The sequence below is a fragment of the Zonotrichia albicollis genome, chromosome 7 (assembly GCF_047830755.1).
Source record: "Zonotrichia albicollis isolate bZonAlb1 chromosome 7, bZonAlb1.hap1, whole genome shotgun sequence".
In the NCBI taxonomy this organism is placed as follows: Eukaryota; Metazoa; Chordata; class Aves; order Passeriformes; family Passerellidae; genus Zonotrichia; species Zonotrichia albicollis.
The window spans coordinates 41,208,973-41,224,995 of NC_133825.1; the positions used below are offsets into that span (position 1 = coordinate 41,208,973).

General features: G+C 40.1%; 1 long non-coding RNA gene across 1 annotated transcript in view; it reads left to right on the forward strand.

The window, feature by feature from the left end:
- Positions 1-1,059: 1,059 nt before the first annotated feature.
- LOC106630686 (uncharacterized) overlaps positions 1,060-16,023 on the forward strand; it is a 95,021-nt gene continuing 80,057 nt past the window's right edge. The window contains exons 1-6 of the long non-coding RNA XR_012581138.1: positions 1,060-1,267; positions 1,684-1,883; positions 2,203-2,309; positions 6,281-12,357; positions 12,792-14,252; positions 15,800-16,016. This is a non-coding gene — a long non-coding RNA (uncharacterized LOC106630686). The remainder of the gene's footprint in view (positions 1,268-1,683; positions 1,884-2,202; positions 2,310-6,280; positions 12,358-12,791; positions 14,253-15,799; positions 16,017-16,023) is intronic.

Sequence of the window (16,023 nt, forward strand, 5' to 3'; positions counted from 1 at the left end):
CAACCACATGCAGGATGGTAAAGTACATGGCCAGTCTGTGGCTGCCCAATTTTTTTGAAATGGCTCCAATCCCACCAACACACTTCTGAGGGAAGCTTTGTCTTCATCCCTCGCTCCTGCAGGAGAGCAGGCTGGTTGGTACGTGTGAGTCAGACCAATTCTGGTAAGTCAGCTTGGATCAGATATGGGGCACAAAAAAGCTGCTCCTCCTGGAGCACAGTGTTATCTGGTGGGTACAGCTGCATTAAAGAGATTTAGCCATTCTGGTCAGGAGATTTATTAACTCTTCATCTCCCCAGGGTTCGTGTCACAGAGTTTGTACGAGGGCTGTGCAGGCTCCCCAGGCAAGCTGCTCATGAGAAGGAGCCAGGGCAGCTGTTTCCTCTCCTGAGGCAGAAAATGCCCCCACTGAGTCGTACAGCCCAGGCCCATCCAGAAGGAAGCATTTATGAAGTTTTGTGGACCTCTTCATGTGTAGGTGTGAAAACTTGTAAAGGACAGGAGTGGGCAAATGGGGTCATCAAGGTGTACCCCTGAGATCTGGCTCAGAAGCTACATCAGCATGAAGACCACAGCCAAGGACAGAGTTTCCCCCTTGCCTGCCTTTCCATTTCTACCAGCCAGAGTGCTCTGAGTCATGGGAGAAACAGAACTTTTTGGTACTGGAGATATCCTACAAGCCATACCAAAGTAAAAGTGTATGAGATGTTTAATACAGAATAAGCTTCAGCACAGCTGCAGACTCATCAATGATTATGTTCTTGGCTCTCATTTTGTGGCCAGACCTTCAAAGTCAGCTTTGGTTTATTTGACATAATTGCTGTAATAGTACCCCATCAGCTTGTTAATGCAGAAATCTGAGGTATTTGGCATTCAGGTCAATATGTCATACATAGATATTCCCTATTTCTGCACATTGCTTGTTAGTATAATGCTCAGGAATGGACTAATGTCATGTAAATAATTTCATCAGGGCAAGATTATTAGATCTACTCACCCCCAAACTCACATTATTTTTAAAAGCCATATTTCAATTCATAGGGAGCAGAGAAGACTGCAAATATAAGAGGCTGCCTCACAGCCAATCTGCAGATTTTTAAAAAGTAACCCTTTGGGAGGGTCTGACTTCATTTGTAATTTCTTTGTCTCCAGCTCAGTGGAGCATGAAAAAGAAGCAGTTCCTCTCCCAAACCCAGCCAAGCACACAGGTGGAAGTTAACTCAGGGAAAAGCAGCACACCACAGTCTGACAGCCTGGGTGCTGAACGGTATGGCCATGTCTTGGTGCCCACATTAACAATCCAATCTCCACCAGGAATTTGATATGTTAGTCAATGCTCATCTCACTTAGGTTTATAGAGCTATGGAGACTTATAATTGGCTCATAAATTCTTTTCCCTAAGCCATTGTTAAGACTGTTATTGCTAAGAAATTATTTGGCTTTTCTGTTTCAGGCCTTTTCCGCTAGGGTCCTGTAATTTTTGGTTGCCTTTTTACCTTACATAATGAGAGTTTATTTTCTACAAAATATCTTCCATTTTCCTATTAAAATATTTCCTTTTTTTATTGCATAAACATTTGAGTGGGAGCTCTGGAAGAGACATCAATACCATTGCCTTTTTTATGCAAAAGGAAAAATCAGTCTAGGAAGAGGTTCAATTACTTCTTTTGGTTTGTTTTACAGTAGTGATGAGAGGGATACTCTGGCAGATGTGACCTTGGAGGCCAATGTTCTGGGCACTCTGGAGTCCCAGAGGAACAGAGGAAAAGAACCAAGCATGAGAGAACAGGCTGTCCTTTGGGCTTTGGGCTGTCTCAGGTCACAGGCTGCCCTATGCCTGCAATGTGCTGTGCACACTAAATATCCCCATCTCATACTGCAGGGTAAGTTACCTTTGTACTGCCTTGATTTCTTCTGTATGAGCTATAATTCTGCTCCAGAAATATGCCTTGAAGTTAAATTCACACTGGGAAGAGGCAAGAAGTTGGAGTAATACAGTCACCTCAGTGTATCTCAATTAAATGTGCCTTCAGGATGCTCTTAGGGAGTATAGAATGTGTGCCCAGAGACAATAAAAAGACATTTTGTTATTATTATAATTTTTATTGTTATGGTTATTACCATGTATTAGCTTATTTTACCTGTGAATTCCTGGCTGAATTCCTCAATGAGTCTTTTTGGAATGCCTCTGTCTCTGTGTAGGTGTGTCTATCAGCTCAGGGCATGGTCACAGCTTTGCTGTTGGATAGTCCATATGTGGGAAGAGATCAGAAGCTTGGAGAGTGATGAACAAGAAATAAAAAGTCAAGGTAAACACCTCACTGCCTTTTGAAGTGTGTAAGGTGAGGATTTTATCAAGATCATCACCATTATACCTGAGTACAAAACATGGCAGCACCTTGGTGTTTTCAGCTCCCATTAGCTGAACTTGTGATAGTAGCTGACTGTGTAAAGGATCTAGAAAAGCTTTTATGAAGTATTTGGAACTGGAAACTTTGGCATGGTCTCCTTCTGATATGGACATGGGCATGAAGCTTCATAACCTGCCTTATTTCAAGCTTTGTTTAATACACTCATAATTACATTAAATAGGCTGAAGTTGAGGATATGAAGATCTGCCCACAATGCATGATCCTGGATGGCAGCCTGATTTATTTTCATTTCAAGTTTTCCTTGGTTTCATTGCATTTTCAATATGGAGAAAAGGTATTTCTGTATTTTATTGTGGTTTTTTTTTAATAGTTTTTGTTCTAATGGTGTAAGAGGAAGTTTTATGATGCAGACATGCTTTAATACTATCTCTATAACAGGAGTCCAGAACTATTAATCAGAATTCTCCAAACAATGGTAGTTGTAGTGAGCAAAGGGTAGAAAATGGGGAAAGGAACAGAGAGCCACAGCTGCCTCTCTGCTTCAGAGAGCAGGCAACTGTCCCAAATACAGAGATCAAACAAAAATCTTCACATTCACTGCTATTTGATATAGGCTAAATTCACTTTAGGCTTAGATACCCATCAGATTGCATCAGCTTTTTCATCTGTGCTGCAACAGGAAACTTTGATTTTATTTCCAAGGGATGTGAGTTTGGGTTCCTTCTAAATTATGCTGAGTATTAGGGCCAGTGAAATCTGTGACTGAACTCCTCCATCCTCCTCCATTCAATTTCATGCCTCCAATTTCTCTGTTTCTAATGAAAGGGATGTTTACTACCAGGCATCTCACTTGAACAGATTTGGCAAGCTGCTGAGAAATGTAAGTTGCAAAACATTTGATATCAATGATTTTTTCTCCATCAAAAAGATCTTATGTCAAAAGTGAAGACAAGTCTCTGCTTTTGCTCTTCCTAATTACGGGATGTTAGACATTAAACATTGAACTGGAAATTCAATTACATGATTATTAATCAGATGCATTTTTTTCAACTTGGGGGAAAATAGGCTAAGTGCAACATGAAAGTCCACTGGGAAACACCACCAATTAAAGCAATTAAAAAAGGACATGGAATTCTTAATTTTTACACTTGGCTAGAAAGTTGATTGACTGGGCTTGACTCTCCTGGGAGTGGGTGTGCTGGGTAGTTTTTTTATTTGCTTCTTGACATCACATGCCTCTGTTTCCTTATGAAGAACAATTAATTTTCTTTGCAGGAAAATTTACTTATTGTGATATGGGTAGCTGATCATGTTTAAAATGTTGGATCAGGTTAAGTGATGCCTGTCATTTAACATTTCCACTCACGGGGAGAAGCACATATTCCCTCCACTCTTATTCTGCAGACAGACTTTCTGACAGCTGAAGTGTAGCCAGTAAATTTCTTTTCCATTAGTTGCAAATTGTACAACAATATACTAAAGTAATTACATCATAAATCTTCTTGCCTTGAAGTCAGGCTCTGCGGTACACACTCATAAAATAGTGCAGTAGCAAATAAAATCACTGCATCTGTGTATATTTGTCTTGCAATAATTTTTCTGAGGGTGGTCTATAACATTGACAAATGGGAATTAAGGAGGAACTAAAAAGAATTCAGTGTTTCTTCCTTTGTATAAGAGAGGGGCTCTGGTTCTTCAATAATTAGGGCTACCTTGGACCTGCACATGAGTCAAAGCAAAGATTATTGCCAACAGTCTCCTTAGCTGTGCATTAAGAATTGAATATAATATTCCCTTGATCATCCAGGGTATGGTGAGTCTTGTTGAAGATTTGAGTTCAAGAGAGTGTTGAAGTTCCTTAGGAGTGTACCCAGTGTAGAATATCTCTAGGGTAAATCTAACCATTGCATGGCTCTAAAATGCTTTGAATGTCAGGGAAACACAAATGAGAATATTTGCACAAAAAGAAGTAACTGCCAATGCATCTATTTTTCTTAGCTCCCTAGAAAAGAACAGACAGGTAATGTACCTAAAGCACTCACTTGGCAGCTGAATGTGAACACGCATCATTTAGCATTCACCACTGTGTTGCAAACTGTGGCAATAAAATTATGGCTTCATGGCAGTTTTGCTCCCAAAACCAAGGGCTACCCTGGAGATAAAGATCCTTGTGATCCTTCTGGTACTCCTTTAATTGTGCAATAGGAAAGTTTCTTTTCTTTTTTTGGGAGAAGATGGCAGCAGAGGTCCTGCCATCCCATCCTCCTTCTCCACAGGGGCTACCTATTCAGGATTTTATATGATGTTATTTATTTTATATTATATTCCTGAAGAGCTCTGGATCCAGCTCTTCCACTGCCAGGCTGGATTTATAGGAGGGCATGTCAAGTTTAATTTGCTGCAGTGTGTATGGATCAGCAGTCAGAATGTGTGAGCTTTGTCTCTCCCCAGAGTGATATCAGTGCTGCCACCCACTCCTCCCAAATGGAGGGCAGTATTTATTAAGTTATTTCCAGGTTATTTGTGGCTCATTTCCAGGACCATATCTTGTGTTTTGGTGGCACAGAGGGAGAGAGCGATTCATGGTGGTGAGCAGATTGCTGGAGAAAACAGGGCAGGAAAAACACTCTGAAAAAGGCCCTACTGGGGCTTCTGATCCTGCATAACACTGCAGCCATGGGTCAGCCAGGGCAGCCTACCAACCCCAGGAAAATGGGCTTTGCTATCCTCTGAATAACTACCCTCACACAGACAGCATCTCTGACTGAGTCTTGAAAGTTTGAAACAGCAATTTGACTGATTCATTTGGGAACCAGGCATGTACAGGAGCACCAGAGAGATATTTTCCCTGCACGGGAAGTGCATTTGATTATATTCACTATATTTGGTGTGATTTGCTGCACTCAGATATTCAGCTGCAATTAGATGGTTAGAGACTCATCATTAATCTTGACTCTGTGCTGCCTGTCAATCTGTTCCCTTACATAGCTTATGGCACTATTCTGAATATTGTGATGAGGAAATATCTCTGCCTTGGAGTGACTGCTGGTGGCAGAATTTCTGTCTGTATCTCCTGTCAATATCTCTTCTCTTCAAGGTTTTTCAGAGAACTGTCTGTCAATTGATGATGATTATGTGTCTTGTCTTAGTCAGAGCTCTCTCAAAGCTCTATTGAGTTGGTATCTGGACATTAGACCACCTACCCCCCCTTTCAAAATTATTTGTTCCTTGATACCTGAGCATATTCCTTGATGTATACATGCATGCATAATCCATGATGCATACTCCTTGAAATCTCTGATTTTTTTTTCTTCTTCTCACCTTAGGATTTCTTAGAATGTTCAGATTCATCTAAGTTACTTCCTGCTTTCTTCCTTACTAAAAAGACTCATATTCTTGTTGCATTTATGATATTTAAAATGCTACGAAGTTTATTTTTCGCTCACTGACCTTCTTGCATTTCAGCTCATTCTTTCATAAAGAACTCTCTAGAGTTAACATATATTTCTTCATGTAGAAGAGCTGTTCAGTCACTAGAGATCCTATTGTCACTCTTCTACTTCCAAAATTAGAGTCCTTCCTCAAAAAAAAAAAAAAAAAAAAAAAAGTGTTTCTCAGTCAGAGTATTGGATATGCTGAAGAATGGGCATTAAGAGATCACTTGGAAATCATAGTGTTGAAATTTGTGGGTCTCCCTCACAAATTATACTCACCTGTGGATGAAAAAGCTTTGAATGAAGCTACAAAGCTGGGCATTTTGTGCAATTTAGCATAAATGTGCTCTGAAATTTTATTTCCCTGAGAGAATCTCTAGGAAGTCTCTTAAGCTTCCCTGATGTTCAAACATTTTTGAGTCTCTGTTTGAACACATGCGGGTTGTGCTCTTTTGTATTTATGTATTGATACAGGAGAGGTGAGAAACGGAGATGTCTCTGCTGTGCTTTACTTTCCACTGATGAATAAAGAAGCAAATCCAGATTATTCACAGCACATCTTGCCTTGCCTTTGTTTACACTTGGCATCAGGATGCAGCTGTTCTGACTCTTCGTGAGTAAGATAAGGTCATATTCATCATTCCATGTTTAAACAATCCTTGTGTTTTCAGTGTCTTGTAATACACATCCTACTAGATCATCAAACTATCATCTCTGTTGGGTTTCTACGGAAATTTTCATTTTTCCTGCAGCTGATGAAATGAATGATGATGATGTATTTCTAACCAAAAACATCTGTCATTTAAACTCCCACATTTCCCCCAGATTTCAGAACTGTCAACTTAGCACCTTTTATCCTTCACTTCATGAAGACTGACAACAGTATTAAAGTGGTGTCCAAAGGTACCTCCAGGTATGTGTTATTTGGACTAAAATCTGGATTGCCTTGTCAGAAGTTCAGCTTCCTCTAGAGTTCAGGCTTTAGGGTAATCTAGGTCTATTCTATGCAGTTATGGAAGAGAAAAAAAAAGTTTTTTCCATTAGCTCCTGTGAAAAATTGCTTATTGGACATGGAAGCTGGGAAATTTTGCTTTATAAAATTAGGTTTTCTTTGTCTTACCCTCTTTTTGGCAACTGCAGAGATGTTAAACAATAAACTCAATTTGTTTTCTAGTTCCATGGTGAAATTCAAGTAATTGAATAAGTATGAAACAAGTTTAGATTGCCCAATTTTTAAAAGAACTAAAAGACTAAGGTGTCATCTGAACTAATGCTGATATTTATAATGCTGGTAATTATATTTTATAGTATCCAGATGATTACCAGAAGTGGGAAAATCCATGGGAAAAGACTGTCTGCTTGGGATAGATGGAACTGAGAGTTATTGGCAGAGGTTTTTTTCAGTGTGGATCCACAGCCCCCAAACAGTTTCTAGGCTTACCAGAAGTTTTCAGAAGGTTATTTCTTTTTTTTTTTTTTTTGAGGGTTCTTTTTATCCTCTTGATATCACACTTTATGTATCCTGGTGGCTTCTACAGGGATAATACAGGGGCCTTCCAGTGGAGGGTGACACTTTGGCAAGGATTGAGAGAGATGAAGTTGATTTGTGCAAAGAGACTCTAATAATGACAGCATTAAGAGCTGGATTAAACACATTCATCCTGTATTGTGTCTTGATCCATTTCTTACCCATTTCTCACATAAATGTCAGGATGTTTCACAGATGGGGGGGCTGTGGCAAGCACTGAGCACCACTCAGGGAGCACAGAGGGAGATGCTGACTCTCTAGAAGAGACTTCCCTGGCATTTATAATTGACTCTTGGAGATGACAATTTAGTCACTAAAGGGAATCCCAGAAGGACAACAGCTGCTAGGTTCAGTGTAGTTTGTACAGTTTCTCTGTGTGTTTGTATTTATGTCTTATACTTCTGAGTATATTAGCCAATTTCAGCTAATTTAGATGAAGGGGCACAGCACAGTAGGACTTGGGATAATTCAATTCCTATGATTTTTTTGGAACACAGCATCTACAGATTGTGCTAAAGTGAAAACAAAGCACTCTGAGAAATGGTACTTATTCCTTTGTTGTACATCTCTAGCAGGATAGTCTTAAAAGTAATGAGGAGCCCAAGGACTCGCTTTACAGCTGATATACTGGAGGTGGAGAGCTGTATTAGCTCTCTGGTACGGGTCAAAGTCACCTCAGTGGCAGAGCAATGTTACTTGGGAGATTATTTGAATCACAGCTTTTCTACCTTGCCTGCCTTCAGTTCCTAAATAGCAGTCAGAAGATGTGTTGGTCAGTGAGCACCTCCAGCCTTTGTGCAGTCACCATTATTTGTATAGACTGTGCATGAAGGGGCTCAGTGGTTGTTGATGATCCCACCAGTCTGCAATGTGAATATCTGAAAAAACCCAAGCAGATTCCACCTCATGAAGGTAATACACCCTCCTGTGTTTTTGTTTTCATTTTTCATGTCACTGTTCCCTCATCTTTACTGCCTCTGGGGTGAAAATATTAAATCCTTCATCTTGGGCAAGAGAGAATAATTCAGAGAGATCTTCACCTCACTACAAACCTTCAGAGCTGCTTCTTTGATTATTGCTGGTATACAGCAGCAGATACCTCAAGGCCTGGAGAAAGGTACAGGGATTTGAACTGCTGATTGAAAATTTAACTGAGACCACCTTCTCCAGCATGGGTGGATTTCAGAGGAGCCATGGAGTGAAGTGCAGAGAATTGATCTGGTATCTCTATAGATATGGAGCAGGAGTAGAGGAAATGTTGGGGCTGAGCTTTCTGCTGACCCTCCTAGAGGCTGTGAAACTCTGATCTTTAGGAATCAGAAACCAAACCTGCAGTAATGGCTGCATGCTGACAGCTTCCCATAGTGAATTATGTCTTTGTTTTGCTGCAGAAAGTGCTTTAGCAAAGCTGTGGGGTGTGACTGAGGGGTACCACAGCCCTGTAACAGGACTGCCAACTCAGGCTGTCTAAGGGACACAAAGAGACCAGGCTTGAGGGAGAAAAATTTGCTACTTCCACCTTCTTCATTTCACAAGAACTCTTGAGTGAGAAAAGCTGTGACATGCTGGGAGGAGCCTTTCTTTTTTGTTTTCCCCTACACCTTCCTCATAATTAGCTCAGTTGTTGTCTGCCACAACCTGGACTTCTCTCTGAAGTGCTCAAAATGTGGAGGCATTTCTTATGTTTCTCAGTATAAGAAACCACAAGCAGCAAATCCAGCCAGTCTTTTATCATTATGCAGCATTATGAAAATAATTTCTCCATTTCCATAGGCTGGTGGTGCCATTGATTGTGCTATTCTCTGGCAGTCGGCGCCAGACTTATCCTTTCAACCACATCAAGATTACCTCCCTTTCCTCTCAGCTCTGTGATTTCTTTCTTGACACTCACTGCTAGACCACAATTTGGACCACCTGGTTTTCTTTCTCCCTTCAAGTATCCCATCAGGCTTCTGCTTTTGTAGGAACTCAAGACCTTTTTTTGTTGTGGCAGAGAACAACAGAGTTTCAAATGGCTAAGATGAAACATGAAAATCTTCTAAAAATTCAAAGTGTCACTTTTTCTTCTCCACTTTAATGCTGGACCCTGCTCTTGATGTAAAGAAAATAGGCCATTCCTCTTTGCTGGAGGTTTCAGGGATCTTGCAGCAGAGTCCCTGGGGTTTTGTTGTGGTAAAGCAAAATGCATTTACTGCCAGAGGGCAATAGAATTAAGAAAAAAAGTCAATGGTAAATAATGACAACTATTTATCTTATTTGAGGCCTACAAAGCAACTAAAACTGAGATTGTCTTCAAATAGACACAAAATAGAATTTGTGCAATAAAGCTCCCAAATCAACCTAAAATCTCTTCCTAGCTGGAACAGCAAGAATCTGGAATTCACTTGGTTATGAGGCAAAATATACCAGATTTAGAACTGCATAACTCCGTCCCAAAAATGGGTCAAACTATGGAAAGCTGTTAGGAACATGACTTAATACAAGGATTTAAAACCTATGCATGTGTTTAACCACATTGCAAAATTGTCAGAAATCAGGAGCTTTCCCTGTTTTAGTTGCTGGGTGCTGAAAACTCTGGAGTATCTGCAATGGCAGATAGTGAATAAAACAATTTTCTTGAATTGATGCCTGAAACTACTAAGTCTGTGAGCACTCCCAGGAAAGCGATCCAAGGATTGATTTGAGAATCAGCACATCATGAGACCCTCTGGGAGCCTTCCTTCAGTCCTTCGTAGATTGTAAGGCTCCGGGCAGCTGAATGTAAGTCATTAAAGCTCCTAATTCTATCCATTAGTACACTCATTAATATTTCTCAGTAACTTGGGATACAACATTTCTCATGATAAGCTTGGAAAAGTTTTCTCTTCCATCTAATTTTAACCTAGAGACAGCTGTAAGGAAGAAAAGCTCACCACTGAGTAGAAGAAAAACTTATTTATAAAATTTATGTTTGCAGAATCTGTCCTTCTGGGCAAAGCAGTTAGGAGCATTTTACTTTAGAGATTAAAATCTTTCATGAAGTTGTTGAATGTAGGGATATTTAACTTTTGTCATTGGGCTCAGTGTTCCAGCCTGGAGCATATTGAACTGCTAACAAGAAAACAATGAACTTTTCACAGCAGGTCCCATAAGGAAAAGCAAAAAAAATGCAGAGAAAAACTTCTGGGATCTTAGGAACTGGATAAACATGCTGGTAAATTGTTCCTATGCTCCAGAGATGGATGCCATTAGGAGACAACCATCTTGAATAATTGCTTTTGAGTAGAAAAATAGAATTTTTCTAGAATAGAATGTCTGGAATGGGAAGAGACCTCCTGAGATCTTCTTATCCACAACCCTACTCAAGCAGGTCTACTTAGAACCAGTTGCACAGGACGATGTCCAGGTGACTTTTCAGCAGGATCTGTTTTCTCCCATTACATGTATATTCAAGAACACATAGGCATATTTATATATTTTTAAAACTTATATGAATAGAACTTATATATGCACATTTATATATTTATGTATAGATAAACCCTCATATGTGTATATATGACCATGTATTTTAACAGCAACATTTGGGTGATCAGCAGGAATTTGATGATTTGCATTTTCAGAGATATTCTGTAAACTTGAGGGAAAAGCCCTGAACTGTTTGACTCCACTGAGAAAAAAGAAAACCTTCAGTACTAACCCAGCAGTGTTAACTGCTGGCTGGATATGGTGACATTGTTACTGTTCTAATGCAAATAAATAGTGAGCAACAGGTCCTCATTGCTTGCCATGCTGTCTTTTAGCCCTGAGTTCAGATGCTAAACGTTTGCATTTTCATTTTGGCCATACATGAGAAGACTCACTAAGCATACATATATTGATATATATATATATATATATATATATATATTTATTTTTAAATAATAATGTTCATTCATTCTTAGGAGGAATTTATGGGAGTAAAGAAGTAGAGGCAGTAGGCTTAAGAGACTTGGAGGCCTGTAGGAGGTACCCTGTGCTGCCAAAGTCAATATTCCTTTTATACACAAAACAATGAGTCCTCAGGCTCCAAGAACAAGTAGAAGAACTTTATGCAGGTTTTTGCTTTAGCTTCTCATATGGGATGTAGAATTTTGGTTCTTGTGTGCACAGCAACATTCAAGTAATTTGACTTTCTCTTCAGTGTTCTTTACCAGCTTGGATACTTCTGGCACACCCCTGCTGATGTTGGTTATTTCTCCTCTCTCTAATTCCCTAGTTATGCTAACAGTCATTGAAAGCCCAGTAAACCTTTCTGGGCAAAGTCTGGATGGGGCAAGCCCAGAGCAGTGCTGGAGTGTATCAGCTGAGTAGAGCCATCCAGTCAAAGACAGAACAATACAGTCAGAGGGAAGGGGTAGAGATGGCCCATGGAGAGACAGTCTAGCCTGGAGAGAGCGCACTGAACACCATGTATTTTGAGCTTTTCTGCTTGGAGGACTCTCTTGGGGTATTTTTGGTGCCCTGTGGCTGTGGAGGATTTCTCAGCCGAAGATATGTTGCCTAGAAAGAGCTGATGTGGACAAATCTGGTACCTTCACTGCCAGTTCAGATGTTTTGGCTGCAGCAGCATTTCCTCCTGCACACAGCAGCACTGGGATGTGAGCAGAACCTCTTCTCCTTGATTCACCCTTCCTGCTGCATTCACTCCCAGCCTTCCAGCCCTGGCAAGGGAGTGCTCACCAAGTGAGTCTCACCAACAGAGCTGGCTGACAGAGAGGCTTTGGACAATGCTGACAGGCCAGAGCAGCAACTTTCCTGGCATTCCAAGACAAAGTCCCCCTATGGATTCAATGAGACTCCTGGCACAAGCAAAACTCAGAGGATTAAAAGACATATCTTCTATCTCTGCCTCCTTGCACTCATGTTCCTCCAACACTGCAGGCACCTTTCTGCCTCAGCTCAGAACTCCTTGTTCTGCTGGGACTTCTGCATAGCTGAAGACTTCAAAGCCTTTGCTTAATTTGTGTTTGCACTTCCAAGTACTGAATGAGGTTGTAAGGCAAAGGTAGGTTCCTTCTAAGCATTTGTGTGTAAACATGAAAGTTAGAGCCTTCTGCTCCTTGCTCCTTTCATCTTTTCAGGCTCACAGATAAAATGCAGTAGGGTTTTTGAACCTTACAGAAAGTTTTAATAAAAGAGTGACTCAGATGTTCTGTTGAGCTCCTCTTCTCTTTCACTATTCCTTTTGTTTTGGCTTTTTCTCCCCTTTCGTTTTTCTTCTGCTTCCTGTCTCTTTCTCCCATCCAATTCTTTTCAGCACAAGTTTCAGACAGTTTTGGTGGACATCTTTCTGAAGTTTTGTTTTGTGGGGCATCAGGGCTCTGCACCTGGGGACCTCATTTATTACAGCCTCCAAATCTGTCCACTAGCCAGTTCCTGTCATCTTGGATGAAGGTGAAAATTTGTGGAAAAGGGATTATTTCAGTATTGTGTTTCTAGTTTACCTCCAGGTTGCCATGGGGAGAAGTACTAAGGATGTCTCTCCAGTGACAACAGAGAGAGCACAGAAGATTAAAACCCCCAATTTTCAGATTCTTCTCATTCCCCCCTCCTATATTTAGGAGGGGTTTCAAGCTCAAGAAATATTTCAACAAAAAGGTGAGAATTGGAACAGGATTGACAATGATCTATCTCAAAGGGAGATTCCTTTGAATGCTGCCATATCATCCAGCAACAAAGAAAAACTTCTGCTCTCTCAGGTTCTCAGCAGCTTCCCAGCTGCCTTGTCTGTAACTTTGCAGGCAGTTTGGTCTATTTACTCTAAGTTTAATTTCTTACATTGACAACAACTGGAAAGCAGCTTTAGCATATAAAACAGCAGCAGTTATTTTAACTGTTGGTACGCACAGGTCTAGGTTACAGTGCCTGGGTAATTGTAACAAAGATATTAATATCAACATTAGAGGTAGGATCAAGGAGTCCTGAGACATTTTGTGTTTCACCCACTGAATCAAAGATTTAGAGCAGCTGCAAATATTCAGGTCAGTGACATGTGATATTTATTTTGCTGAGCTTTCTGTTAGTCCCAATTTTCTTTTAATCTTCTGACCAATATCTGAGCAATGAATACCCTAGTTACAAATATCTTCTTTTAGATATTCAGGCATCAGGACTTCTGTGAGTGAATCACTCCAGTGACTTTCAGGATGAACCCCATAGGCACATAGCTCCTCTTGGAAGTTTTAATTATTTGCTTGACTTGACTTTTGTGCCAGCTGGAATCTGATAATTTAACTCATAATAATATGTACTGGTGCAGCTGTTTATCTTTCAGTACTTACTCTATGAAGTGTTGTCAGAGATTTGCTGCTTCAAAGGTTATAAAGAGCTTAGGTCCTTGAGGTATCCTTTTATACTTTTTTATGTAATGTTGAGAGCAGTAGCTATAATTTAACCATTCTGTGCCTGAAACACTTCTTGCTGAACTATCACAATGGCTTCAGTGGCTTGTATGTGGAGACAAAAATAGCCTAATATCCTGCAAAGTGATTAGCTCTTCTATGTGCCTGCCAATGTGACATTCACCCACAGATATCTGAACAGTTTCCTGAGACTCAGATACTGGCCCCGCTGATTAGACTGGGCCAGGATGTTAGGTGAAATATGCAGCTATTTTTTAAATAGTGTTTCAATGAGGATTTTCCTTGTTCGGATTGTATCCACTGCCTTGGCATAAAAGGGCAATGCAAGGCTCCTTTTGAGGTCCACAAAGAATTCCTTAAAATTATGGTCAGATAGTTGCAAGCAATGAAATCATCATCTCTCAGGTGAGAGGATGCAATTTTCTGATACCTTTGTGCCAACCATTTCCAGAAAAGATTGCTTAAGATAATCCATTTTATATTGCATTGCAGGTTGCTGGAAGCCCAGTAGCTTTCAGTTTTTGTGGTTCAGCTAAAGGTAGGTAAATTCTTTAAATATGTATTAGCAGCAATGTACATTAATATTAAAAATCATTGTTGATTTCTTGGGGACCTGTGACTGTACCTTTGCTAATGAGGGATAGAGAAACCTTAGAAATCTGAGTTTGTTGCTGAAAGAAATGCACTTTGTATGCTTTTTTTTCCATTCATTTTTTCATTTCTCTTGTTGCATTTTGCAGAAAATCTTCTCAGAGGTCTCTGGGGGATGGTACAGGGAGGATCTGTAAACCTGCAGGACAATGTGATCTGTATCTGAAGAACTCCCCCTTCTCATGAAGCTCACATCCTCCCCAGCCTCACTTGGCATCTGAACAGCAGCCACCCACATGTGGCACATTAAGGGATTAAGGCTTTAATGACAATTTTAAAATGCTGTTATTAAATGGGGACTTCCATCCTGTAGAACACTTGAAAAATAACATTTGTAAAGCTGCTTCCTGAGCAGTATATCCCCTTTTCCATTATCTCATCTATTTGTATGCTAATAACAATTCTTCTGCCTTTCTACTCTGTCTCTGCTTGAGCAGTTCAATGCTGAATTCATGATTCTGTGTTTTGTGCTGTGAAGATTTCACTTATATTTAAAAAAAATGGTATCTCAATAATTAATTACAGATAAATTATTGAGAAAGCAGCAGCAGGTGCAAAGGAAGAGTGGTCTGTATCCAACGCAGACTTTAAAATCAGATATCTTTGAAATATCCCATATATACACACATACATACGCACATATATATATATATATATATATATATATATATATATAATTTTCATGTTCAATTATCAGAATGCTTTCCTAGCATTTTATGTTTCATGTGATACCATAGACTGCTGACAAAAAATAAGCTTTTTCTATCATATTATGTCCATAATGAATATTTGAAACAAGTGTCTCCCAAGAGAAAAATATACCAGTGTATCTAGACTATGCTTCAGTGAAGAAATTCCTGCATATTGAGGAAGAACAGCTCTGCTATCAGAGAAACTAAGTGAAGAGTTGACATATAATTTGAAATTTTCTGTTTATTTGAAATGTTTATATAATCACAATATTTAGGTATATTAGTAACAGCCCTGGACTTACTGAAGCATCACTGCCTGCTGAAAAAATGTTTAACCAACGTTTTCAGTATCTTTTCTGATGCAGACAGGACTCCCACTGTTCTTGTGCATCTCTAAATCTCAGTAAGAGTTTGGATACCCTGTTTTAAGCTGAGATAATTAAGTTATATTAAATTCCCTGCTACTCACTGGCTCAAGGAGTGGTTTGGGCTGGAACAGACCTCTGGAGGTTGTCCAGCCAAATCTCCATCCCAAAACAAGGACAACTCCAAAGGGAGGTTGGTTGCTCAGGGCTTTGAGCTGAGCATGGAGAGTCCACAAACTCACTGGCCCTGTGTTTCAGTGGTTATTGCCACTTGCAGAGAAGATTTATTTCTTTATGTCCTTGTACTCTTTCTCCCTCATTCTGTCCTTGTTATTCTTCAAGAGGAGCCTAGCTCGTTTTTTATAAAATCCTTTCAGGTAGTAGAAGACAGCAACAAGTTCCTCCTGAAGCTTCTCCCTGCCAGGCTGAGCATCCCCTGTGCTTTCCTCCTATTGTCACACAGCCTGTGCTCAGCCCCAGCCTGACATCCTCCAGCTGGGCCCTCCCCAGGACGTCAGAAAACGTGGTGCTCCTTGTGTGTGCACACACAGGTGGGGACTGGGGGCTGCTACTGCAGCTCAAGTGACACACCAGGTATGTC